Source organism: Lissotriton helveticus, chromosome 3_1 (genome assembly GCF_964261635.1).
Source record: "Lissotriton helveticus chromosome 3_1, aLisHel1.1, whole genome shotgun sequence".
In the NCBI taxonomy this organism is placed as follows: domain Eukaryota; kingdom Metazoa; phylum Chordata; class Amphibia; order Caudata; family Salamandridae; genus Lissotriton; species Lissotriton helveticus.
This window is the reverse complement of record NC_136061.1, coordinates 426,165,508-426,191,915: the sequence shown is the minus strand read 5'-3', so window position 1 is coordinate 426,191,915 and position 26,408 is coordinate 426,165,508.

Here is a 26,408-nt window from a genome sequence, read left to right as displayed (position 1 = left end):
AGGGCATGTGCAGAAAGAAGCAAGAGAAGTGCAGAAAGAAGAAACAGAGGTGCAGAAAGAGGCCGGCTTCGACTGCACCTTACAACAGACTCATACAAAGTAGCCTAATCACTAATCCTTCACCCAAGATGTCTTACACCTCACTTTTCTTTTTAAGGTTCACTATTAATCGACTGCTCAGAATGTTAGGCCTACCTACCAAATATAAAAAAGCAATCCTAATCATATCACTTTTGTAAGTCTGACCAAGTTTGTGAAGGTATGCATGCGTGTCTCTGCTTTTACCGAGTGACATGTTACATAAAAATAAACATACAAAGTGGTGAGAGGGGTGCAGAAAGAAGCAAGAGATATACAGCAAGAAACAAAAGAAGTGCAGAAAAAAGGAACATGGGTGTAGAAATAGGAAACAGGGGTGAAGAAAGAGGGAAGGGGGGTGGAGAAAGAGGCAAGAGAACTGCAGAAAGTAAGAACAAAAAGTGTGGAAAGAAGGCACAGATGTGCAGAAAGAGGTCAGAGGGGTGCAGAAAAAGGCAAACGGGATGTAGAAAGAAGCGAGAGGTGTAGAAAGAAACAAAAGAAGTACAGAACTAAGGAGCAGAGGTGCAGAAAGAGGCAAGAGGGGTGCAGAAAGAGGGAAGAAGGGTTTAAAAGAGGCACAAGGGGTGTAGAAAGAAGCGCGAGCGGTGCAGAAAGAAGCAAGAGCGTTTCAGAAAGAAATAAATGGAATACAGAAAGAAGGAACAGAGGTGCAGAATGAGGCAAGAGAGGTGCAGAAAGAGTGAAGAGGGGTGTGAAAGAGTCACAAGGGGTGCAGAAAGATGCAAGGGGGTGCAGAAAGAAGCAAGAGAGTTGCAGAAAGAAACAATAGAAGTGCAGAAAGAAGGAACAGAGGTGTAAAATGAGGTAACAGGGTTGAAGAAAGAGGGAAGAGGGGTGTAGAAGAGGCAAGGGGGTGCAGAAAGAAGCAAGAGAGCTGCAGAAAGAAACACAAGAGCTACAGAAAGAAGGAACATAGATGCAGAAAGGCAAGGGTGTGCAGAAAGAGGCAAAAGGGATACAGAAAGAAGCTTGAGGTGCAGAAAGGAACAAAAGAAGTGCAGAAAGAAGGAACAGAGGTGCAGACAGAGGCAAGAGGGGTGCAGAAAGAAACAAAAGAAGTGCAGAAAGAAGCAACAGAGGTGCAGAAAGATGCAAGAGGGGTGCAAAAAGAGGGAAGAGGGGTACAGAAAGAGGCACAACGGGTGAGAAAGAAACAAGAGATGAACAGGAAGAAACAAAAGAAGTGCAGAAAGAAGGAACAGAGGTAGAGAAATAGGCAAATTAGGTGAAGAAAGAGGGAAGAGGGGTGGAGAAAGAGGCAAGGGGTGCAGAAAGTAGCAAGAGAGCTGCAGAAAGAAACCCAAGAGCTGCAAAAATAAGGAACACAGGTGCAGAAAGGCAAGGGGTGCAGAAAGAGGCAAAAGGGGAACAGAAAGAAGCAAGAGGTACAGACAGAAGCAAAAGAAGTGCAGAAAGAGGGAACAGAGGTGCATAAAGAGGCAAGAGGGGTACAGATATAAATGAAAGACATGCAGAAAGAAGCAACAGAGGTGCAGAAAGATGCACAGGGAGTGCAGAAGGAGGGAAGAGGGGTGCAGAGAGAGGCATTAGGGGTGCAGAAAGAAGCAAGAGAGGTGCAGAAAGAAGAAAGAAAAGTACATAAAGAAGCAACAGAGTTGCCGAAAGGGGGAAGTGGGGTAGAGAAAGAGGCAAGAGGGATACAGAAAGAAACCAGAGGTGCAGAGAGAAACAAATGAAGTGCAGAAAGAAAGAACAGAGGTGCAGAAATAGGCAAGAGGGGTGCAGAAAGAAGGAAGAGGGATGTGAAAGAGGCACAAGGGTGCAGAAAGCAAGAGGCTTGAAGAAAGAAGCAAGGGAGTTGCAGAAAGAAACAAAAGAAGTGCAGAAAGAAAAAAGAAAGGTGCAGAAAGAGGCAAGAGGGGTGCACAAAGAGGGAAGAGTGGTTCAGAGAGCCACAAGGGTTGCAGAAAGAAGGGACAGAGGTGCAGAAAGAAGCAAGAGAAGTGCAAAACGAAGCAAGAGAGGAGCAGAAAGAGGGAAGAGGGGTAGAGAAAGAGGGAAAAGTGGTGCGTAAAGAAACAAGAGAGGTGCAGAAAGAAGCAAAAGAAGTGCAGAAAGAAGCAACAGAAATGCAGAAAGAGGCAAGAGAGGCACAGGAAGAAGCAAGTGTGGCTTGTACATCATTAGTACCAATTTAACACCTACATTTAGCAATAAGTAAGAGGTGAACATTCTAGGTTCACAAAGGACCTCCCACCATGCTGTAACACTTGTCGCTGCATTTTTTATAATGTTTGAGCCATTTAAGCTAGAAACAAGGCTTTTTGTACAAATCTGCAGATTACGCAGCAAATGATGGATTATGTGGCTAATGCGGAAAATGTATAATTGTCCAAATGTCGGTGCAGCCAAACGGTCGTATAATTCCAGTGGCCCTGCTCATACCTCTGACTAGGTCCAGAAGAGTTCCTCAGTGATTCCTTCTTTTTTTGTCTCATTGAGTTCATAGTTTAGCTTCTATGGAAACGAGGAAGAATAAACCTGAGGTTACCACTCCACAACACAGACTACCATACCACATAATGCTACTCTACATAATTCCTATACACTAAATACCACATACTTTCTATCCACATAATTTCACTGCACAATATACCACATAATTCCACTAAGCATGGGCGTAAAATCCGTTCCGCTCGCGGATTTTGCGGATTTTCAGCAAATCCGCAATCCGCGAACTCTCGCCAACTTGCCGAAAATTCGTAAAATCCGTGCGAAGCGGATTTTTTGCTTGGTCGCACTTGCCAACTAGAGTACTATACAATTTCGCGGGAGTAAACACTTGCGAACACGTAGATGCGGCGGGCAGCGACAATCTCACAATTGCGAGATTGCAAAATTTGCAATTTCGCACAAGAAATCCACCAGCAGGCAGCATAAACCTTGAAAATTATGATTTTTATCAGAATAACTCCTCAGGTTGACATTTGCCTGCACTTTTTCTTTGCAAGGAGTCCATTCTGGGGGGGGGGGGAGGAAGGAAGTGCCCCACAGTCTCCAACTTCCTGTTCCTGTCCAGCAGGCTCCTCCCAGTGCTTTCTTCATGTGCTGGTCACTTTGATTTGGATCTTGACCTGGAAGGGTTACTTTTTGTGGATGCTGCTGGATATTTGGATTTTTGCAAAACTGAAAGCACTCAGCAGGTGCAAAAGTTCAATCTTATCATTAGTAACCTTTCCCTGTAGTGCTTCCTGAGGGGCCCCTTCAGAGTTCATTTGCCTACTTGCAACTATTCTATGACCCTGCTCTGACCCTCACAGCAGGCTCAGAGAATAGCTACAAGTATACAACAAAGGTCCTGTTAAAAAAACTACACTGCAACAGAAAGCAATTACAGACAAAACTGAAAGCACTCAGCAGGTGCAAAAGTTCAATCTTATCATTAGTAACCATTCCCTGTAGTGCTTCCTGAGGGGCCCCTTTAGAGTTCAGTTGCCTACTTGCAACTATTCTATGACCCTGCTCTGACCCTCACAGCAGGCTCAGAGAATAGCTACAAGTAGACCACAAAGATCCTGTGAAAAAAAATTGCACTGCAACAGAAAGCAAATTACAGATAAGGAAGCAGGTGCCAGCCAGACTGGAAGTTTAAATTCAGTGACACATTAATCAACCCCAAATTAATTCATGTCAGTTGAAGCAGGGCAGGTGTGCTTGCTTTTTTTTACCCCCATAATCTACAGTGATAAACCAACCAGAGGGTGGCAGTGATGTACCAGAGGGTGGCATGGGTGTACCAGAGGGTGGCAGTGGTGAAACAGAGGGTGCTGTGAACCTGTGATGATGAACCAGACGTAGAAAATACCTAGTCTCGGCCGTTGCGAGCCGACAAGTAAGTTCGCAATTGCGAACTGGTACACAACCCTCGCGAACTGGCAGAAACCCTTGCGAACACACAAAAAAAAATCCGCAAATTCGCGAGAGTTCGCGGATTTTGCGGATTGCGAATCCATAAATACGCAAGTTCACGGATTGCCAATTCGCAAAATCCGCCCATGCTTAAATTCCACTACACACAACGTACATGCACTCCACTCCAAAAAACATGAGTAAAAAACTTTTACATTTACAATGCCAATAGCTCTAACTCGTGCAAATGGGAGACCTATTGCATTAGAAATGCTTCTTTAACTGGTAGTCACGTTTGCAGAGTGGTGGAGAAAGGAGACTGGGCCTCCAACCAGCACTCAGGTATCCTCTGCGTAGAACTTACAGGAGGTACCAGGAGGGCTTCTTGACCACCAAAGTCCTTCAGGAGTAAAGTGTACTTTATCCCCCAACCCATAGTGTGCCAGAAGTTGTGTTTGCAGAGTGGTGGAGAAAGGGGGGCATAGCATCCGAAGACCTCTTAGCAATCCCACTGTGTGAGACATACTGGAGGTAAGAGGAGGGGTAGTTGGCCCCCAAGGTTGACCTTGGATGCCAACTACCCCTCCTCTTACCTCCAGTAAGTCCCACACAGCAGTATTGGTAAGTATTCATAACAGGCCACGCCCCCTTTTACCACCAGTCTGCAAACGCGCTCCCTGTCACACTCTTGGATGAGGATTAAAGTCCCATTCACTGCTGCGGATCCTTAGGGGCCAACCAGACTACCTGATACCTCCCGTGTAACCCAAATATGGGGTTGCTGACAGGTGGACACAGGCCATGCCCTCTTTCTCCGCCACTCTGTAAAAATGCCTCCTGGGGCGTTCTGGGTTGGCGGATTAAGCCACCTTGAATCCTGAGAGTCCCTGGCGGCCAACTAGCCCACCAGGTACCGCCAGTAAGCCCCACACAGCTGGATTGTTGAGAGTGGTCTGAAGCTACACCCCTTTTTTACACCACTCTGCAAACCATTGCTGCCTGGGGGATGAATTCCACTTTAGTCCTGAGGTCCTCAGGACACAAGAGGACCTCATTGCCCCCCAGCAGTGCACCAAGAGGCACGTTTGCAGAGTGGTGTAAAAAGGGGGTGGCCTCGGACCACCTCTCAACAATCCCACTGTGTGGGCCTTACCGGAGGTACCTTGTGGGCTACTTGGCCCCAGGGACCCTCAGGATTCAAAGGGGCTAATCCCTCAACTTAGAACGTGCCAGGAGGCGCGTTTGCAGAGTGATGCAGGGACGGGACGGGGCCTCCGGCGGGATGCCGGCTTTTTTTTGTTGTTTTTTGTTAGAAGGCGGGCTGTGTGGCCACCTTCTCTTAATATTTTTGGGGCCCTGAGAACACATCTCCCAGGGCCTGACCCATTTAAAAGAAAAACATTATAAAAAAAACAGGAGGGGGCTGTGATTTTGGCCCCGGAGATCCCATCCCCCCGGGCATGGCTAATTTTTTAAATACAAATACTTCCTGAGGCCATTTTTGGCGCATAGGACCCCATCCCCCAGGGAACTCTTTTTGTATTTTATGTTTTATTTCTGTTAAGGGAGGGGGACCGCGTGGCCCTCCTTACCTGGATCTATTTTGGCCAAAAAAAAACCATCCCCAGGGAATGCCCTGCCTTTTATCTTTAAACAATTTGAGGCACCCCGCCTCCTGCGGGTGCCGGCATTGCATTTGGACAAGCATCTGCTTCACTTCATGGAAGCAAGGGCAGGTTTTCTGCTCTGGCTTCCATGAAGTGAAACATAGTTTGCAATGACAGAGTGGGAGCAGTGCTCCTGCCCTGCCATTGCAAACTGTAATGTCCTAGGGATGGGCACCCTGGGACATAGCTGGCGCTGGCCCTGGGGGTTGGTGGTCCCCAGGGCCATGGAGGGCTCCAGGAGTGGGCCGCACCGGCCCTCTCCCAACATTTACATAGCCTTGCGGAGGTGGTGGTCCCCAGGGCCGTGGGCCTTAATTAGTGCCCCGTGGAGGTGGTGGTCCCTGGGGCAGTGTGGGGGGACAGGAGCCCCCCACACTTATTTAAATTTAAGACCCAGGAGGTGGCAGTCCCTGGAGCATGGGGGGGCTGTGAGGCCCCCACCTCAAATACATTCAAGCCCTGGGGAGGTGGCTGTCCCTGGTGCAGCATGGGGAGGCAGGAGCCCCCCACGCAGTTTAAAAAAAAAGCCCCAGGCAGGTGGCGGCTCCGTTGATGCGGGGGGGGCTTGTGCCACCCGCACATTATCAACAAAACCCAAGGCAGGTTGTAGTCCCCGGGGCTGCGGGGGCCCCCACAGACCCCGCTACATACATATTGATTGCCCACAGAACCTAGCCCACCTTGGGGCTTAAGAAAAACGAAGCACGGGAGAGCATGCGTTGTTTTAAAAAAATAAGTTCTACTGGATTTGCACACCCAGCGTGACTCCGGCTGAAAATCTAAAGAAAAATGCTTTTTTGGGGACTGGGGGAACCTGTGGGACCCCCTGAGCAGGCCTAGGGGTCAGGGTGTTTCTACCCTGCCCCCTTTTCTTGTTTTTTAACTTTTTTTTTTACTAGAGTCAAGAGATGGCTGCCAACAATTGGTTTGAAGTGTTGGCAGCCAATCAGAGTTAAGCTTGTGCTCTGGAGGGATCGCGGATCCACTGCGGTCACTAGATATCGATATTTTTTTTGTTTAAATTTCTCAGGGACTGCAGATTTACACCATTTAAAGAATGCATTCTGGATCGAGAGCTACCTCTCTGCCAAATTTGGTGTAATTCAGTTCAGCAGTTCGTGCTGTAGCCGCGACAAAATTTACTATGGAAATTAACATGGAGAAAATTTGTTTTGGGACCCCTTTTTTCTCAGCCCCCACTTGATTAATCACCCCGAATCTTTCAAGACAGGAGCTGACTGGAGCAAGCCATTAGTTTTTAAAATTTCGCGAAGATGTGGCAAACGGTGGCAAAGATATTGGCAAATCAAAAAGCACTTTTCATATGGAAACTAGGTCCTAACTATAACCACCTACTTGCGAGCGCAAATAGGTAATATATAAATATGTATATATATATATATATATATATATATATATATATATATATATATATATATATATATATATATATATATAAATATGTATATATAGATATAGATATAGATATAAATATCTATATTACCTACTGGCGGTCGCCAGTAGGTAGTTATAGTTCGAACCTAATATCCTTAGGAAAATCATAACATTCTTTTCCCAATAACTTTGGCGTCGGTTGATGAATCTTCGTGAAATTTTCAAAACACGTGGGGCACTCCAGTCAGTTCCTATCTTTAAAGTTTCGGGGTGATTCGACAAGCGGGGACTGAGAAATAAGGGGTTCCCAAAACATGTTTTCTCCATGTTAATTCCCATAGGAAACTTTAGTCACGGCTACAGCCTGAACTGCTGAAGGAATTACACCAAATTTGGCAAAAAGGTAGCCCTTGGTTCAGAACGAGACCTTTTATTTAAATGGTGTAAATCCGTTCAGTAGTTTATGAGAAATTAGAAAAAGAAAAAGTTTCAATATCTGGGCGGAGCCTAAAGACACATCTCATCGTGAAATCTGATTGGCTGTCAGAACTTCATCCTGGAATTGCTGGCAGCCATCTTGGGACCAATATACATGATAGCACCCCATTGAAATGCATTGAAGTGAATCAAAGATTCTGAGGGTTACCAAAAGGAGAACTATGAAGGGTGATAACAGACTTAGTTACATTAGAATTCATTTGTGGATGGTACCATACTAATTTCAGGAATTGTGGTACGTTCTAAGGTGATTTTTCCCTATGAAAAACCTTCTGCTGGGATATCATGAATCATGTTTGAGAGAAAACTATTTTCACATGCTTTTTTTTTTTTGTCCTCATTAGCCTAGGTCAGCGAGAAGGCATAGATATTAGTCTCTCGCTTGCTTGACCTAAGTTGGATCACTCTATGCCTTGCTTCTTCCTACTCCGACCATAGGTAGCCTTGTCCAACGACCAGACCCTCTCGTCTGCCACCACCGGACTAACCAAGCAATGAATGGTATAGAGGCCTAATCATCGGACAGTTATTAAGAATTTCCAATACCATTTATCCAGTTTTCGAAGGGAACCCAGAACTCATTTTGCCTGGTCATTAGCACTCCATCCAGTGCGAATATATATTTAATTGAGGATAACCAATCGGTTTTAATTGGGAGTATAGCATTAGTCCATTTTTTTACAAATTTCCCTGTGAGCCAACAGTATTAAGTAGAACATTTGTTTTTTAACAAAGAGTCATGATTCTCTGGTAACCCAAAAAATAGAATAGAGATGCTTACCTGGAGCTGTACTCCAATTATTGTACACAGTGTGTTACTTACATCCCTCTAAAATGTTTGCAATGCCGGGCATTCCAGAAACATGTGTACATCATTGCTTCTTACTTCCCCGCATTTAGGAAATTTCGGGGTAGAACCTTTTGCAAATTTTGCCAACTTGTGGGGTGTCCAGTAGACTCTGTTGATACAAAAGAGGTGGTTCCGCCTTAGGTTTGCAGCACGCACTGTGGAGTATAACATGTTACAAGATATTTGCCATAAATTTGTCAGCTGTTCTCCCGGCAAGTACTCTTCCCACAGTGTTGCTGGTAGATTGAATTCCCCATCAGCGCTGTCCACCACAGTCCATTACCATCTTGCCACCTCTTTTCTGCTGGGTCCTCCAGCCATTATTGAAGCTTCAGTCATATTTGATTGACCCGCATCGCACCGCTCTGCAAGGCTCCAGCTTTTCATTTGGAGATATTTAAATTTAGACAAACTCCCATCCGTTATCTTTTGGGCCTCTTCCCAGGAGATCAGTTCCCCTTCCTTCATCATTTGTCCCCAAGTTTCTATCCCCGCCTCTTTCAGAGGACGCGCCAGACTGTCGCTTAACCCTTTTGGGGAGCCCGGAGAGCCCCACATCAGGGCAAACTTACTATAATAATTTATACTTATTTCTCTCCTGATTTTAAACCAGATTATTGCAAAGCTCTGCAGGGTTTTGAGTCGTACTTTTTTGATGTACCGCGGATCTCCATACTTTTGATTAAACCCCTTCTCTCCCCCTTGTACCCCTGATAACATTGCTCTAAACATCTTGCCAGTTTCTGAACTGTCTGGGACGCTCAATAAAGATTTCCCTCCTTTTAACAAGAAAACCCAGGCATAATATGTCAAATCCTTTAACCGTAAGCCTCCTTTGTCATATTTCCTTCTGAGTTTTTCCAGGCAATCCTGGTTCCCTTCGATGCCCAGATAAAGTTACAAATCTTGGATTGGGATTTTTTAAGCCAGCTTTCTTTGAAGGCCATTGGAATATTAGGAAACAGGAAGGTAAATTTAGGCAGATTTGCCATTTTCACCAGATTTATTCTGCCATAGATTGTTAGTGGGAGATGAGACCAGCTAAGTACGAGTTTCCCTGCTGCCTTATTCACCTTTTGATAGTTCACTTCCGGTATCTGTTGAACCTTCTGCACCACTTGAATCCCCAGATACCTTATTTCTTCCTTGACACAATTTAGTCGTGATTTAGCATTCCATTCCATCATTCCATTTCATATCCAGAAATCTGGTCGAATCGTGTTGCCAAGTCATACACTGCTGGTAGTGCAGTATTCAGGTCTGAAGTGTATATAATTAAATTGTCTGCATATAGACCTACTTTCTTTTTTTTTTTGTTGTAATTTTTATTTGCAGATACCAAGGAAATCACCAGCATAGTATGCATTGGTAGGCCACCACTGGCGTGGGAAGTCGTAACCAGAAATATAGTGTACACGGCCATTCAGCCCACACCCCGGAAGTCGGGCGGCATGCGTAGGTTCAGCATCTCGGGTAAGCCAGCCGAGCTGGTGGTGGCATTTCACATCACAGTGTACATCTGCTTTTTGTTTAAGATAAGACCCCACAAACCCCCAACTCTTATCCCCCCCCCCATCCCCAACAAGTTAAACCACGTCTTACACCTCGGCTGCTTCCGAAGCCTATCCCCCGGGTACCTTGGTTTACTAATATGCAGCCTTCCCACTCCCGTCTCACCCTCCTCCCCTACGAAACCGGTATCATTGCGTAACATGTTTGTGTCATAACCTGGCCTCATTGACTACACGCATCCCACCACTGGGGTGACCTTAAACCCAGTCCTGGCGCTCATTTCTCATTTACAGTGCGGCCCCTCCTCTCCCCCTAAGTACAGTCCCTCAATGTCCCCCCTCCAAGCCGTGGTATTGTCTCCACTTGGCCCACACTCTGCGGAACTTCTTAGGACATCCTCTCGCTTTATATGTCACCCTTTCCGCTGCCATATAGAGGTCAAGCCCTCGTCGCCACTCCTCAATGCTCGGGGTATCGGTGGCCCCCCAGTATTTCGCTATGTCCCTTTTTGCGACTACCAAAGCCAACACTAAGAAAATGAGCAAAGGTCTAGGCTAGACCTACTTTCTTGACCCATTCCTGAAACCTAAATGGTTGGATGCCTTTTTGGGCTCTAATCTTTTCTGCCAGCGGCTCAATGTACAAATTAAAAAGCAGCGGGAATAAAGGGCACCCTTGCCTAGTCCCCCTATGAATCTTAAAACTGCTAGAGATATTCCCATTCACTACTACTCTGGCCGTAGGGTTCTTGTAGATAAGCATTATTGCCCTACAGAAGTTGTTCCCTAAATTAGAGAGTTGTAGAATCTCCTGTAGAAAAGACCAGTTCACTCGGTCGAATGCTTTTGTAGCATCTACAGTAATTGCAGCTAGGGGCAATTTAAAAGTAGTTGCTATATCCACCGCACCAATTAAGTTGTATGTTAGATCTTTGATCCCCTACCTTGCATAAATCCCTTCTGGTCCTCATTTAATAACACATCTAACACTTCACTCAACCTAACTGCTAAGACCCTCGAAAAGTTTTTATAATCTGAGTTCAATAATGAAATGGGACTATAGGAATCACAGCAGTTCGGTGGTTTGTCTGGCTTGATAATAGCGTCATTCCAGGATTTTGGGATCTCCTTGCCGTTCTCAAAGATCTCTTTTAAAAGTCTACACATTACAGGAGTTAAACAGCACTCCAGCTTTTTATATATCTCCGGAGGGATACCATCTGGTCCCACGCCTTTATTTATTTTCCCGGCTTTAATGGCCTTCATTATATCTGAATCTAAAATTGGACTATTCAGATTTTCCCTTTGTGTCTCAGAGAACCTACGAGGAATGTCTTGAACTAACCACTCTTTCACTTCCTCTCCCTTTGTAACTACATTTTCAGAGTACACTGATTCAAAATGGCTGACTAAAGTTCCCTCAATCCCCTCCCTTGATCTAACTAGAGTTGCTGACCCATTCGGTTTCAATTCTTTTATAAAATTCCTAGCCTGGTCGGTTTTTATCTTCCAGGCAAGTAGCTTGCCACACCCCTCTCCATAATTAAAGTGTGCCAGTCTACTTGCCTTCCATCTCTCCTGTACTCTTCCTTCCAGTATACCTTTTAGCTCCACTCTCAAGGCTTCGATAACATTTAACTCAGGCGCCTCGCAAACCCGGACCACTGTAAAGTCGTGTCTGTGGCCGCCCCGCACCGTGTGATCCCACTCTACCTACGAGCCATAGCTCGCACCGTCCGAAGAAGGGCTGCCCACACACCGCTTCACCCTCCCCCTTGAGCCGCACTGCTCGCCGCCCCCCCTGCCGCTGGAGTTCAAAACCTGATCGCACCGCAAGGAAAGTCTGGCCCGTACGTTCGCAGCGTACCGGCCCCTTGCACCACGCTACTGAGATCAGCAGCCCCACATGGGAAAGTACGGCCCGTACGCTTGCAGCGTACCGGCCGCCTGACATCGCACTGCTGGGAAGTGAAGGCCAGCTCTGAGGTATGACGTGCACCACACCTCGCACAGTGAACGCTGTAAGACCAGGACCATCCACCTCGCCCCCGGGCCCCCGCTCGAACACCTCGAACCGAGACGCCTACAACGAGCCGGGCTCGCATCGGAGAGGGGCCGACAAACGCTCCTGTGACGCTTTCACCTGCACACGCATCGTCCGCGTCAGAAACTATTCATTCCAAGGTACTGTGAGATTCGCACCACGTTTGTGTGCGCACCGGACCTGAGAGTCCGCGGCGCCTACTTTTGACTCTTGCAAAGTACGATCGTCCCCGTGAGAGCCGCACCGACAGCGCGAAGCGCACAGAACTGAAAACTACGCATTTTTGAATAAGAACTGCATCCCTAACAGTATTATGGCCTATTTTTACGTTATTTGGTCTTGTGCTAAATCTTACATAACGTATAACTATTTTTTATATAAACCTAGTGTGGTATCCTTTTGTGGTGTTGTCACTGAGTTTCTGTATGTGTTCACAAATGCTTAACCCATAACGCTCTGAGATAAGCCTTGTCTGCTTGCACCACACTACCTAGAGGTTGAGCATGGGTTATTTTAGAGGGTAATCCCCTTATCCTGACTAGAGGAGAGGGTCCCTGCTTGTCACAAGTACCTACCTGTGCCAACCAGAGACCCCCAAATCCAACACACCCCTGCTGTTTGCGCTGGCCCTTTGCTATCCGCGTAGGGGACTCAGATGGGATTAAGGCCATACCCTTTGGTGGCCAGGTGCATAAAATTTACCTGTTCGCAGATGACCTCCTTCTTACCCTCACTCAGCCCACCATCTCACTTCCTAACATTGTAGAACACCTGCAGACCTTAGAGGCTGTCTCAGGCTTTAAGATTAACATGACTAGGTCGTTCATCCTCAACCTTAACATTCTGTCCCCAGAGGTGCAAGCATTGCAGAGTGTAGCCCCCTTTCAGTGATTGTCGGATTCTATCAGGTACCTGGGCCTCCAAATCTCCCCCACCCTCACTACATGGTCCTGTGTTAACTGGTCACTTCTTCGTCGCTTGATTCCGACTGACCTACAGCGATGGAAGCGCCTATATATCTCCTGGGTAGGGTGCATGAACGCTATTAAAATGAACATCCTACCGCGAGTCCTCTATATTTTCCAGACACTGCCCACAGTAATCCCGCAGGAGGAGAACCAGTGCCTCCAGAAGGACCTGCGCACCTTTATATGGAACGGGAAACAGCCTTGCATGGCCCACTCACTGCTGATGAGAGGGACCCAAATGTCCCGTGGGAGAGATGTAGGTGGCATAAGTTCAGCATAAGTATGAAGCTGGTCCTGAAAGTGTATAAAATCGTTTAACCACTCCTTAAATTTGGGAGCCCTTCCTCTCCCCCAACGGCATGCAATCTGTCTTTTTGCTAACAGAAGGGCCAGAGAGGTGTATTTCCAGATCTTAACAGGCAATTGCTCAGTGTACCCCAAGAGCACTACAAGGGGGGTATCAGGCATGTGCACCCCGGTCATCTCATCCAATGCGCTAAGGGCCTCCCTCCAGTATTTCCAGATCAGTGGGCAATCCCAGGCCAGGTGTCTGAACCCCGCACCCTCCGCTCGCACCTGTCACAGCAGTCAGTGTCGCGCAGCCGGAGACGATGCAGTCGGGCAGGTGTATAATAAAGTTGGTGTAGATATCTGTAATGTATGAGTCGTAAACTGCTGTTGGACGAGATTTCATCAGTCTGACGACTGCAGAAGGACCACTGTTCTTCTGTGGGGGGTGCCCCATGTCCTCCTCCCACTTGTTCTTGGCCGGGGCAGAGTCCCTCTCCCACTCCCTCTGTGTGGTGGAGTGTAGTTGTGACACTACATGCTCTGGGGGAGCCTGCTGTAGTAGGGCGTGCAGGGGAGCCATGACGGGCGGTTCGAGTGGGAAGCCAGGTGCGAGAACCTGGATGTCCTGTCTGTGTAGCACATAGTAAAAACGTTCCAGCGGGGTGGGGGAGGAGGTGCCAAAGAACTCTTCACTGGTGCAAAAAGTCCCTTGTGTGTACAGTTGACCCCAAGTGAGCCGGGAGAGCTTCCGTAACATCTGGCAGCATCCCCCTTTCTGTGTAACAGGTATGTTGTGCAGTCCCCGCAGAGGTGCTAGAGGTGAGTATAGTGAAGGGCTCTGGAGCTTCTGCACCAGGTCCTGCCAAGCGCGAATGATGCATTGGACGGTAGTGGACGCCAAGTGTCCACTTACTGTGGGGGCGCTCAAATTTGCAGAGTAGGGAGTTGGAGCCGTATGTCTATCCTCCACTGCCAGATGAGGCATGTATGTGGGGGTGTATCCAGTAGGCCGCAAAGTGAGCCTAAGCGCAGATAAAATATAATTCAATGTCAGGGACCTCAAAACCTATGGCGTCAAAGGGACGCATGAGGACCTTCCACGCCAGTCTGGACTCCTTCCCGCCCCATGTCAATCTGATCAGCTGTGATTTGATACTGTTAAAAAAATGTCGGCTCGAAGAGTAAGGTATGTTAGTGAACAGGTAGAGAAGCATAGGTAAGATCACCATCTTGATCAAAGCCATGGATATCCATCCATCTGGTAATTTTGTCCGTCAATTGGTCTAGTACGCGGTCATAGTTTGTAGTGTAGTTCCTATATTCCCAATAGGCTCTGCGCATTGGAATAACATAAACAATAGTTTAGACGTAGGACTGAGGTCATCTAGGTCTCTACTGAATATGTTAGACTTAATTAGGTATGCCAGCTAGCTCAGAGGTCACTAGAAACTTTCTCGAGTGAACAGGAAGGAGTTAACTTTCCTGAATAGACAAGAAGGGATTAGTTTCTGACAACCACATAAACATGACAACTTTACTCCCCCCAGAATATGGAGTATATCTCCAGAGTCGCGGAAGCAATAGATAACTATTTCACTCAGTCAATCGTGCATGCTTAGTTTCACCAGGAGTGCAGAGAAATAGAGAGACGGGCGTTTTCAATAAAAGTTGTTATTTATTGAGCAGTCTTCTTTCTCATGCAAGAGAAGTGAGTTGACACAATTGCAATACTTGTCATAAAGTAAAGTGCGTACAGTAAAAGGAATATTATGAAATAATACTGTAAAAGCATGGTACAGTTTCTAAGCCATACCATGTTTAAAGTAGATAAAATATATACATACATAAAATCAATGACTAAACGTACTCAACTGGTGTTTCTAAGATACGCCTACCCCGGTGTACCTAACCTAAACCTAGTACGTGGGAAGGAGTAAGTGAGCTGCAGTTTAAGTTAAGTTAGTTTTTGCCAAGAATCTGAATCAAGAATTCTCTAAGGATCTAATCAGCTCCGTACCTTGGTTATAGAATGAAGGAGGTCTTGTATCTCGTTCTCAGGACTCGATCTACCAGAAACCCGCAAGGGTGACTGGAAACACTGGGGATGGATTTCTCGGCAGGAGAAAAGACAGCGTCTCTCTCAGTGCATTAATGGGAGGGTCTGTTTCCTTCGGCTCTCGTTACAGCTGGGCTTCAGGGTAAGTAGATAGCCGATCTGCTCCAAACCACCGTGTGTTTGCTTAAGGTAAACGCTGGTATATTTATACCTGGAAGGTGCCGAGTTTGACGTAAGGTTCGACCTAAGACGTCCCTAAGAACTTACAGTTCTTTCAGGACTCCAGGAGTTCTTGGACAAATCAAAACAAAAGCAGGGGGGATTTCCCGGGATGCTGGAGGCTTGGTTTGTTTAAAGAACGCGTTGTACTTTCTAGGAGTCTATGGGAGTAGCCTTGCCGTATTTGGACTGCATTGGCTATGACTAAATATGGATATGATTCTTATGCCTTTATAAGGACATGATTGGTTATGACCACATAAGGGCATGAATTGGGAATATTTAAATAGGGTCCTAGATACGTACACAACACCCACTCCACGTATTAATGATCATCATTACTAAATACTAAGCAATGCTAAACAGATAACGATGCATGTGTTTTCCAACCCACCCCAAAATACATAACTTGCATTTGAAATGGTATATGGTGTATACACGAAAAATGAGTATTTATACTGTACGTTTTTCAAGCAGTAGTATCATTCAGATGATGCATACATAAATATTGGCTGAAAGAATTACATTTATGAAATGGCTCTTAATACAGAAGAGAAGGTCGAGACCATTTCATCACATATTTATACAAGACTGTACATGTGCTAGAGGCTGAATCAAAATATTGTCTCTAGAGTTTAAAAATAGAAATCTTGTTCTCTAAGAATAGTTCTACTTTGAGCAGAGTACCATGTGCCCAAAAAAAAAAAGGTAAATATTTTGGAAATGGAAAAATAATTTAACTTTCAGGGCAAAAAAATTAGTTCCAATTGCCATGTAGTGTTGTTTATCAAAAAACTGAAGGCCGAATTCAGAGTTCAGGGAACACTGTGTGCTCATGTTTTCAAGAGTTATTCAAAAGTTATTCTCGTTGCGAGGAGAGAACATTAACTCAGATAGGCTGGCAAAGAATTCGTCTACAACAGTAGGTGAAAGTTGGACCAGGTCTGAAAAAGTAGAAATAGTGCATATGTGAGAATCATTGCCATCATCGATGTCTGGATCAGCAATGCTCACAGAATGTTGTACCTGTGTGGCGCTTTCATCTCGTACCTCACTACCACCTAATCGTAATGGTGAGGTCTCAACGAATGCCGTCATTTGAATAGGTAGCCGCTGGGGACAACACGTTGCATGAGCCGTTACCGAACCAAGCAAAGTATCGACATTCTTGGATACTGCTGATGGTAGTGAAAGACAGACGTCCAACATACATTCTTCTCCGCATAGCAGGCATCGAAGCACAGGTAAGATGCAATCTTGCCAGATTGGTCTGAATGAAAGAAACCAGGTAGTATTCAGATCTCTTAGCCGAGCCAAGCCGAGGACCTTAGTAATCCTTTCTCGGTATCTCATCGCTAGGATCTTTTCTTCCATTCTTCCATTGTTGCCTGAGTTTTGTCTGTGACTTGACTTGCCATATCGGAGCAGAAGGAACAAAAATAAAATTCCTGCTACGAGTCCCAAAAGAAGAGGCAGGCCACCGAACACAGAGTGCACGAAATTCGGGAAGATGTTCAGGACTGCTTCAAAGGGTGCTAATAGTCCCGAAAAAAATGTCTTAAATACATGTGCGATGCCACTGGTATCAGACATGTTTAAAATTTGACCTAACATTTCTACGAAATGTACGGGGCAATTGGTTGATAATAATGTATGTATCTCTGCTGCTGTCCTTGCAACTTGCAGATCATACGTCTCTTTGGACGAGGTTAAAGGCACAGTTGTCTGTAAAAGAATAGACTTCATTCTGCTTAAAGTATCAATTCGAATAGAAGAGATATTCAGAGAAGGCCATATTGCTGCCTCCATGTCTGGTTTGCTGTTTGGATACAATACTTGCATACAGCAAATGACCCTGGAAGTAACGCTCACGAGATAGGCTATTCCTGGCACCATGCCACAACAGCTGTGGTCACTTATTATAACATAGCTGCCGTTGGAAAGCTGTCTGAAAAAAGGCTCTATCTGTGATGCAGGGGTGCCGTGCAGATGACATGAAAGGTTGTTTGATGAACCTTCGCAGGCTCCGTGCAAGTTAATACCTTGACACAGAAGTGTACCTCTTAGTGAATTTTTACAGTTGTTACCACTAAGAAATACCTCTTTTTTCCCTTCACTATAACATTTATGTGTATAACATTATGTGTGGAAAAGGTAATTTCCAGGTCAACTTGATGTATCCTTTACCCAACCTTTCATACAGGCCTGCTGTTATATACTTTTGGCAATATTGAAACTGAAAAGTTGTTATCGGAATTGTGATTATACCATGTATTATACATTCAATGACAGGTCATTCTGACATTGTCAATGGTAACTTTTCAAGTTTTTCAGTATCGTATAGTCTGCTCCTTTTTGTGCCAAAGAGATTTGTTTATTTGTAAGGTTAAAGATAGAAAATAATGACGTTTTGTTGATTAGACGCCATGGCATGCAGCCTGAACGCAGATTTTGTAACGTCCAGCCTAGCTGTACAATAGAACGTAATTGGGACTGGCCATGTTGTAACATTAGCATATCCTGTTCTATTATATCAATAACAGATGATACAATGCTGTCCAGTGAATATATTCTGGAGGACAGAGTCGTTAACCCATTGTCCACTACATACAGTGATTTTTCCAAATTAATACGATCAATTTCTCGTATTTTTTCAGCAGTTTCAATTTGCATTACTTTCCAAGCTTTGTTGTAAGCAGCGTATATACCGGCGTATATGAAACGTTTTTGATGCTGTTTGTGAGGTTCCAATATGAAATCTCGCAAGTCAGCACCTCCTTTAAGTAAAGTCAAGTGTTGTTTAATTTCCTGCAGTGTAGATTTCTGTAGCCATTCGAGGCATAGTTTTCCTACACTGTATGTTGTAACTATCCCTGGATGTTGTCTCTGGGAATATCTTGGGTCTGGCCTGGTCTGTTTGTACCCCTGTGTTTTGTTCAGGAATCTATCTTGACAGTTATTAATGTCTGTGGGCCAGATCAACTATTTTTTCCAATCAGGATTTGTTCTGTTTAGTTGTAAAATATGGGATACGTCTATCTCCATATCTGTAGTGCTATTACTATAAGGTATGGGCTTTGGAATAGACGTTTGTTTAAGTCCTTTATCTTGGCTAGGCCAAGACAGGTTGTTTGTTGAATGGTGTCATTCAGGAATATTATCTATTCTGGGATCATGCAGGCTCTAAATAATGATTCTAGACCTTGTACCTGCCAATCTTTTGTACCCCAGATGTTTTTTGTTTCAATTTTGTTTTTCCAAAATTCAAAACCAAATGTAGACATTTTTTCATAAAATGTTTCAGAATAAATCAATTTAGTATTTGTCAACATGTTTTTCATTCCTGTCTTATTTAACATTTTGAAATAAAACGTTTCTAGATCTGTGTTGTAGAACCCTGAGAAGTATGGGAATTTCTCATAAAATGTTTTTGAGCTGCCTTTTGGCGCTGTTGGACAATGTTCCCATTGATTATAAGTAAAAACATTTCTAGGATTAGTCGATTTATGCAAATAGTGATCCCATAATGATTATAGCAATACATTTCTTCATAATTTGATGAGCCTTCTACATAATCATGCTCTGTGAATTTTGCTGACATTTCTAAATCTGTATGTATGTATGTATGTATGTTGGATTTATATCGCGCCGATCACCTACAGGTCTCTAGGCGCTCGGAAATCGATGGAATTTATACCATAACTACGTACAACACAGGGGGGTAGTGCAACAGCCTACACTGCACCCAGAGCCCTCCCAAACAGCCATGTCTTTAAAGACTTTCTGAACCTTAGGAGATTCACCTCTCTGCGCAGTGCCTCCGGCAGCTTATTCCATAACTGAGGGACCAACACAGAGAAGGCTCTCCCTCCCTTAGTCACCAATCTGTACCGAGGACAGATCAGCAGCTGAGAGGCAGAGGATCTAAGTGTTCTTTTTGGGCTGTACACATCCAAACTGTCTTTGATATAGGCCGGCGCATGGCCATAAATTGCTTTATGGGCCGTGCATAGACTCTTAAACTCTACCCTCTCTTTTATGGGGAGCCAATGTAGGCTCTGCAATAGGGGAGAAGCTTTAGTCCTTCTAGGGAGTCCAAAAATCAGTCGCGCCGCGTCGTTCATCACGACCTGCAGTCTATTTGTCAGAGTTTTTGGGAGGCCTAGATAAAGGGCATTCCCATAATCTAGTCTAGAGATAATTGTTGCCGCTACGATTGTTCGCAACATGGCCTGAGAGAGAACTGGGGCTAGCTTACGTAGCTGCCTGAAATCTGACATAATATTATTAATATTTTCAAAGTCCCAATCATCAGAAAAAGTACTTGGTGATACAAAGTCACTTAATGAAACCTTGAACTGGTGTGGATATTTCAAGAGTTCAATCGGGCCATAGATTTCGTAATCAGTTGTGTCCCATGCTACACCACCAGGTATAGGAATGGCTGTGATGTTTACTGAGGATAGTTCTCTTTTTTCAATGTGAGAAGATCTGTGAGGCTTTAGGACCAAGTTAATGTTCTGACTTGCTGTGTCCATTGTACTATATTTTCCATCAATAAATTTTCCCGAAATTAAAACCAAAATTAGCCAGAGTAGGGGGAAAAGTACACCTAACACAATCCATAATTCAATCCATGGTGAAATCAGATATGTTTCTTTGAGTTGATGAAAGAGTTCAGTCAATTTTTCATTGAAAGTTTTAGATGCTGGCAATTCTTCATGTTCACTTGGATCATCAGAAAAGTCATCGAAATTGATGAAGTAGCCAGATGCAGTTCTGTCAATTGTTGGAATAGTTTCCGGATTTTCATTAATCTTTGCACTCGTGTAGTCAGAGGCTACATCATTGTAGATTGGTGTTTCTTGACGAACCGTTGCAATTTGGGTTTCAAGAGGCACAAGTTCCATGGCTCTGTTGGATAGTCCTTTTTTATTCACTGCAGGTTTATCAAATGTGATTAGTCTTTCAGTTTGAACCTCTTGTATTGTAGCAAGGTTTGATCTTCTGCTACTTCTTGGGAGTCCACTGGGCCTATTACTAATTATTGGCCACATGATTGTGGTTTTACCAGGTCGATTGATACAACTCTGTTCTCCTTTTTACCAGCAAGGGGCGGTATTACTACTGATCTTGTTCCGCTGACAGCTAAGACAGGTACTGCTTTTCTGTAAGAAGGCCCAAATTCCTTCTCCACCGCGATCTTTTCTCTGACCAGATCCCCAATATTTGGAATCCAGACAGGTCTTGCGGGGACAGGTGGTTTTTCTTCAGTGGCCGTTGGCTTTAGCTTTATGTTACTTAGACTTCTTCTTGTTTCATTTAAGTCCTGTAAGACAGCCAAACGATCTTTGATATCAAAGGTTTTTTGTTTCATCACTGTAGTCTGACGATCAAGGTCACTGATGACCATTCTGGTACCAAACAAAAGTTCGTATGGAGTGATACCTCCTAGAGAATTTCTTGGCAGATTATTAAGACTACGTTGGACACTTGTTAGATATTTGACCCACCCGTCACCCGAACCTAATACCCTCGCTGTTATAGATTGCTTTATGTCACGTTTTTTTCTCTCCACTACCGCATTTCCCTCGGGATGGAATGGACTAGAGTACCGCAATGCAATGCCCATGCTGGCCATGGCCTCCTTGTAAGCTCGAGAGCTAAACGCATGACCCTGGTCAGAATGTAGCATGCCGATTGCGTATGTGCCGATAAAGACTCGCAAATCCTTTATAACAGTTTTGGCGTCAGCCGAGCGCTGGGACAACATCTAAATGAATCTCGTCTTAATAATTATGGGATCGCCTTTTTCCATCTGGATTTTTGCGTATAGATAGCCTAATGCTTTCTAATAAAGGTATCTGGGCTGGTGTCTGGTCCGGTTCCCCACTGCGATCTCTATTGCAGCGCTGACAATTCATTGCAAAGTTGTAATTTTGCACGTTCATCCCCGGGCACCAGTATTGTGATTGTAGTTCTATTAGAGATTTCAAGATCTCTTGGTTCCTCAGACCCATTTCCATGTGTGCTTCTTGAATCAAGTAAGCTCTACGGATCGTGTTTAGAAATACTCTATCCCCCACTCCAGGGATTTAAGCAAACGGAACGGAGTTCGCATCAATTATGTATATATTTCCGAGTGGATAATTTAGAGGTAACGCCGCATAGTTGCCTTCCATTGAGGCTTTTACTGCTAGTAGTGTTTCTCCGTCCATTTGTTTTTTAGAACGCTTTTTTGTGGCTACGGAAGCTGGTTTGGCAGCTGCCACTGTGGCTCTGTTAGCCAATGAATTCCCTGCAACGTGAACGCCATCACGTTGATGACTCAGTGTATGTATCACATGAGTCTTTTGTAGTTCTTTCTGCAAAAGAACTACTTGTTCCCAAAGTTTTTTATACTTTATTGTGGCACCTGTCTCATCTTTGTAACCGTTTTTGATCCAGGTCTGCATGTCATTATTGAAAGACTGAACGCAGTAATGCGAATCGCACACTATTAGTGTGGGGACTTTGCGATCGGCATTTTCAAGCGCCATCTTTAAAGATCTTATTTCAGCTCGCTGAGCTGTACAGTTTCTGATTGATTCAGTTTTGGTGACCATCGGTCTGAATTTACCTAAGCGCCAGCGACCTTTAACAATCGCGTATGCTGCATTGTAAACTTGTTTTCTCACGACGTAGTGTTGTGCAAATATGTCCGTGTAGATTACACACGAGTATTGTTCGAGAGGCAGAATTTCGATTGACAGAGGGTATTTATGTTCGTATTCCAGATCTTCTAGTTTTTTCATTTTCGGATCAAATGCGTGTTTCACGTCTGTTGCAGCAAGAGAATTTTCCATTGTATCAATTTTGGATCTAATGCCATAGCATTTGGAATGCTTGGTCTTGTTACTGCCTCAAGGGCTGATACCGCTGTTAAAACAGATATGCTCATGCCTTGGGCTAGGGCTATTTCTTTTGCTACAGCAGTTTGAACCGCAGTCAGAATTTTTTTAGTAAAACTAAATTTCATTTCAGCTTGTGTGTACAAGTGTGACTTATAAGCTATTGGTACCGTTTCTCCCTCATTAGAGGTTAGGTACGTGAATCCACATCTTCCTGGGATGACTCGAATTACAAGGTTGCATTCGTTTGCGGGTGTTTGTAGTTTGGTTTTAGTTAACATGTCTTTTTGTATAGATCTTAAAATTTTTGTGTGATTCTGTGTCCAATTAATTGGTTTGAAATCAGGTTTTATTAATTCGTAGAGAGGTTTAACCCTCTCTGCGTAGTTTAGAATGTATGTTCTTCCAAAATTCAGGAAACCTAGAATTGATTGTAAGTTCTTCAGCGTTTTTGGAGCTTGGAGTACTGCACACTTCTCTAAGAAGTTGTCTGCTAGGCTTTTGCCTTCACTTGATAACTCATATCCCAAAAATAGGACAGTGAGGTGGGCAATTCGTGACTTTTTAAAGTTGAATTTGTACGCTTCAGCTGCGAACCCAAGTATAATGGTGTTCACTCTTTTCAAGTGTGTCTCCAAGTAGTCGTCTGTAAGATAGATGTCATCGACATAGGATAATGCCTCATCATCATACATTTGTAGTAATTCTGTTACCCTTGATGAGATTAATCCTGGGCTGTTCTTGAATCCCTGTGGGAGACAACAACATTGTTTTTGTGCCCCCATACAGGAGAAAGCGGTCAAGTACACCTACTTTCAGGTGCAATATTTTGACAAAAGAAACCATTTGAGATGTCTAATGTTGTTTTATGTTTTTTGTGCTCGATGTTATTCATTAGTGCTGCACTGTGTGAGTTTTGTACTGCAAATGTTTTGCAGCAAGAGTTTAGGTGTCTGTAGTCCAAAACTAGACGATATGAATCGTCTGGCTTGGAAACAGGAAACAAAGGATTGTTCATTTGTGAGGTGCATGTTTCAATCACCCCCTGGTATTCAAGTTGATCTAAGATCTCCCTGATTTATTTTTTAGCTTCTTGCTTAACAGGATACTGCCTTTGTGGAGTAGGTTGATTTTTTAACTGAATTTTATGGTGAGGAGAATCCTCATCTCATCCTACATGATTTTTATATAATGCAGAGGCTTGGGCCACTGCCCATTTTCTTGCAAAAGTGTATTTTTTATGAATTGGAATGTGATTTGAGAAGGCAGGCATAATCATTTCATCTCCATGTGGGCACTCCCTGACAAACTCTGGTGGCCAGTCTTTCTCTGCTAGAAGGATATCATAGCCTTTAGATAGGTTCTCCCAAAAGAGACCTTTTATTTTCCTAGTTTTGTCCCCTTTTATACGCAATGTTATTTCGTATATTTTATGAGGCACGCTAACTCTGGTGTCTGCAGTTTCCACCTGAATGTATTCATGCGTGTCCACTGTCTCCAGAAGATTCATCAGGATCTTGCGAGCTATGGTCACTTCTGCTGCGCTGTCTAGCATTGTCTGGGCCCATTCTTCATTTTTCAGTTGTGTCCTCAGAATCCTCGGCATGTTTTATTTTAATACTAGCTACCTTCTTCTTTGGAAATTGTAATTTTTTACTTTGATGAGCAGGTTCCTTGTCTTTGGACTTGACATGCTCTTCCTTGTGTTCTGACCGTCCTCTTCTTTCCGATTTCTGTGAGGAAGTCTGAAAAGATCAAGAGGGACGTGTATCATTATCTTGATATCTGTCAGGTTTTCTTATTTTATCCCTATCTCTAAGGTTGTATCTTTTCTCAGAGGGCTCCCGTTGTGGAGACCTGCCCCCCCCCCCGTTCTGGAGATCTATTTCTCCGATTGGGTGACTTTCCTCTGGACTGGAACTGTTTTTTTCTGGGAGTGGTTTGTTTGTTACCCTCCCACTTCTTTTTCGAAGTAATGAGATTATTTTTAATAAAGGTTTTTTCAGGATTTTCAGTTAGTTGTGGTTTTAGTGGTTTCCCACCCAAACTATCTCTACCTAATTCTTCATAGGATTTTTCTATGATTCTGGCAAGTTCAAAAGGTTGTTCTGCTATATCTGTTTCTTTCAATTTTTGGCGGATTTCCACAGATGCTGCTTCCCCTTTTATGTTGGCTAGTAATATAGCTGAGACCTGCTTAAAGTCTTTCAGTAATTTCATACCTAGAGTCAAAGCAGGTTCCGGACCGTATTCATTTTGAATCTGTCTTAGTACGTCTGGTATAACCGCCATGGATGGAACACCATGTGTTTTTGTGTAAATCGAAGCAAAGACTGTGCCCCAAGTGTCACAGTCCTCCACATGTGGTGCGATCCCCATTGGGAGACAGATAGTCAGAATTCTGTATTTCTCATTAGGAGTAGTATCAGGAAATACTGCCTCTATTTGAGTGATTTTTTGAGCTAACCAGAATGAATTTTGATCCCGGTTTGGGGGTATTTTGCCAATGAATGATTGTATAGTCTGTGGTGTGATTTTATTTGCATTCCCCTGGTGAGGGGTGTGTTGTGGAATTCTTATTGCTGGTTGGACTGTTGAAGTCCGCATGACATATTGGACCAATTGTCTATGTATTTTAATTAGTAGTTTTAGCTGAACTAAAAGTTCTCGATCTGACATTTTTTCAATGTCAGGATGTGGTGTATTGCTGGCCAGAACCGGCCATGTGGCTCCTGGTTTACCTAGTGGACCGAGCCTGGTAATGTGATTTTGATGTTTTAGGGCGCCATTAAACCAGAGCAGGTGCTCTTGATATGTTAGTGGAATTTCAACGTCCTCGAAAGGGGCGTATTAGGTTGGAGATTCCTCTATTTTGTAATAGTGGAAATTGTTTGTTATTGAATTTGCTTCAGGAAAATGTATCCATGAATAGAATACCTCTGTCTGCCGATATTCATGGGCCTCTACCACAAATATGTCTGTACCACCTCTTGCTGATAGTCCATTTTCTATAAGTTTAATAGTTATAGTTTTTCTTACGTTTTCCCGACTGATTATAACATTCGGGTCTTCATTTTGGAGACTTGTGTCATCCGCTAGAAGTTGAGCTGCTATTGTAGCTCTCTCCCTTTCATCGTCACTTTCCACCATTTTACTGACAGAAAGTTTTTTGTTGCAGAGCAAGTTTCAAGGAAGCAAAGATTAGGTGCACAATATTTTGGAACACTGTATCCTTCAACGTTGACTAAACCAAAAACTAATACATAGGATTCTCATCCTACTAAGTTCTGGCGAATATTAACCTTTTACCCACTCCAGACGTCTATTGGAGTTTTTACGGGAAAAAGGTGTCTGTGTGAAAAGCACGACTGAGTTACTCTAGCACCTAGCGTTAAATTATGGCCCCCGTTGGGCGCCATGTAGTGTAGTTCCTATATTCCCAATAGGCTCTGCGCATTGGAATAACATAAACGATAGTTTAGACGTAGGACTGAGGTCATCTAGGTCTCTACTGAATATGTTAGACTTAATTAGGTATGCCAGCTAGCTCAGATGTCACTAGAAACTTTCTCGAGTGAACAGGAAGGAGATAACTTTCCTGAATAGACAAGAAGGGATTAGTTTCCGACAACCGCATAAATGTGACAACTTTGCTCCCCCCAGAATAAGGAGTATATCTCCAGAGTCGCGGAAACAATAGATAACTATTTCACTCAGTCAATCGTGCATGCTTAGTTTCACCAGGAGTGCAGAGAAATAGAGAGACGGGCGTTTTCAATAAAAGTTGTTATTTATTGAGCAGTCTTCTTTCTCATGCAAGAGAAGTGAGTTGCCACAATTGCAATACATGTCATAAAGTAAAGTGCGTACAGTAAAAGGAGTATTATGAAATAATACTGTAAAAGCATGGTACAGTTTGTAAGCCATACCGTGTTTAAAATAGATAAAATATATACATACATAAAATCATTGACTAAACGTACTCAACTGGTGCTTCTAAGATACGCCTACCCCGGTGTACCTAACCTAAGCCTAGTACGTGGGAAG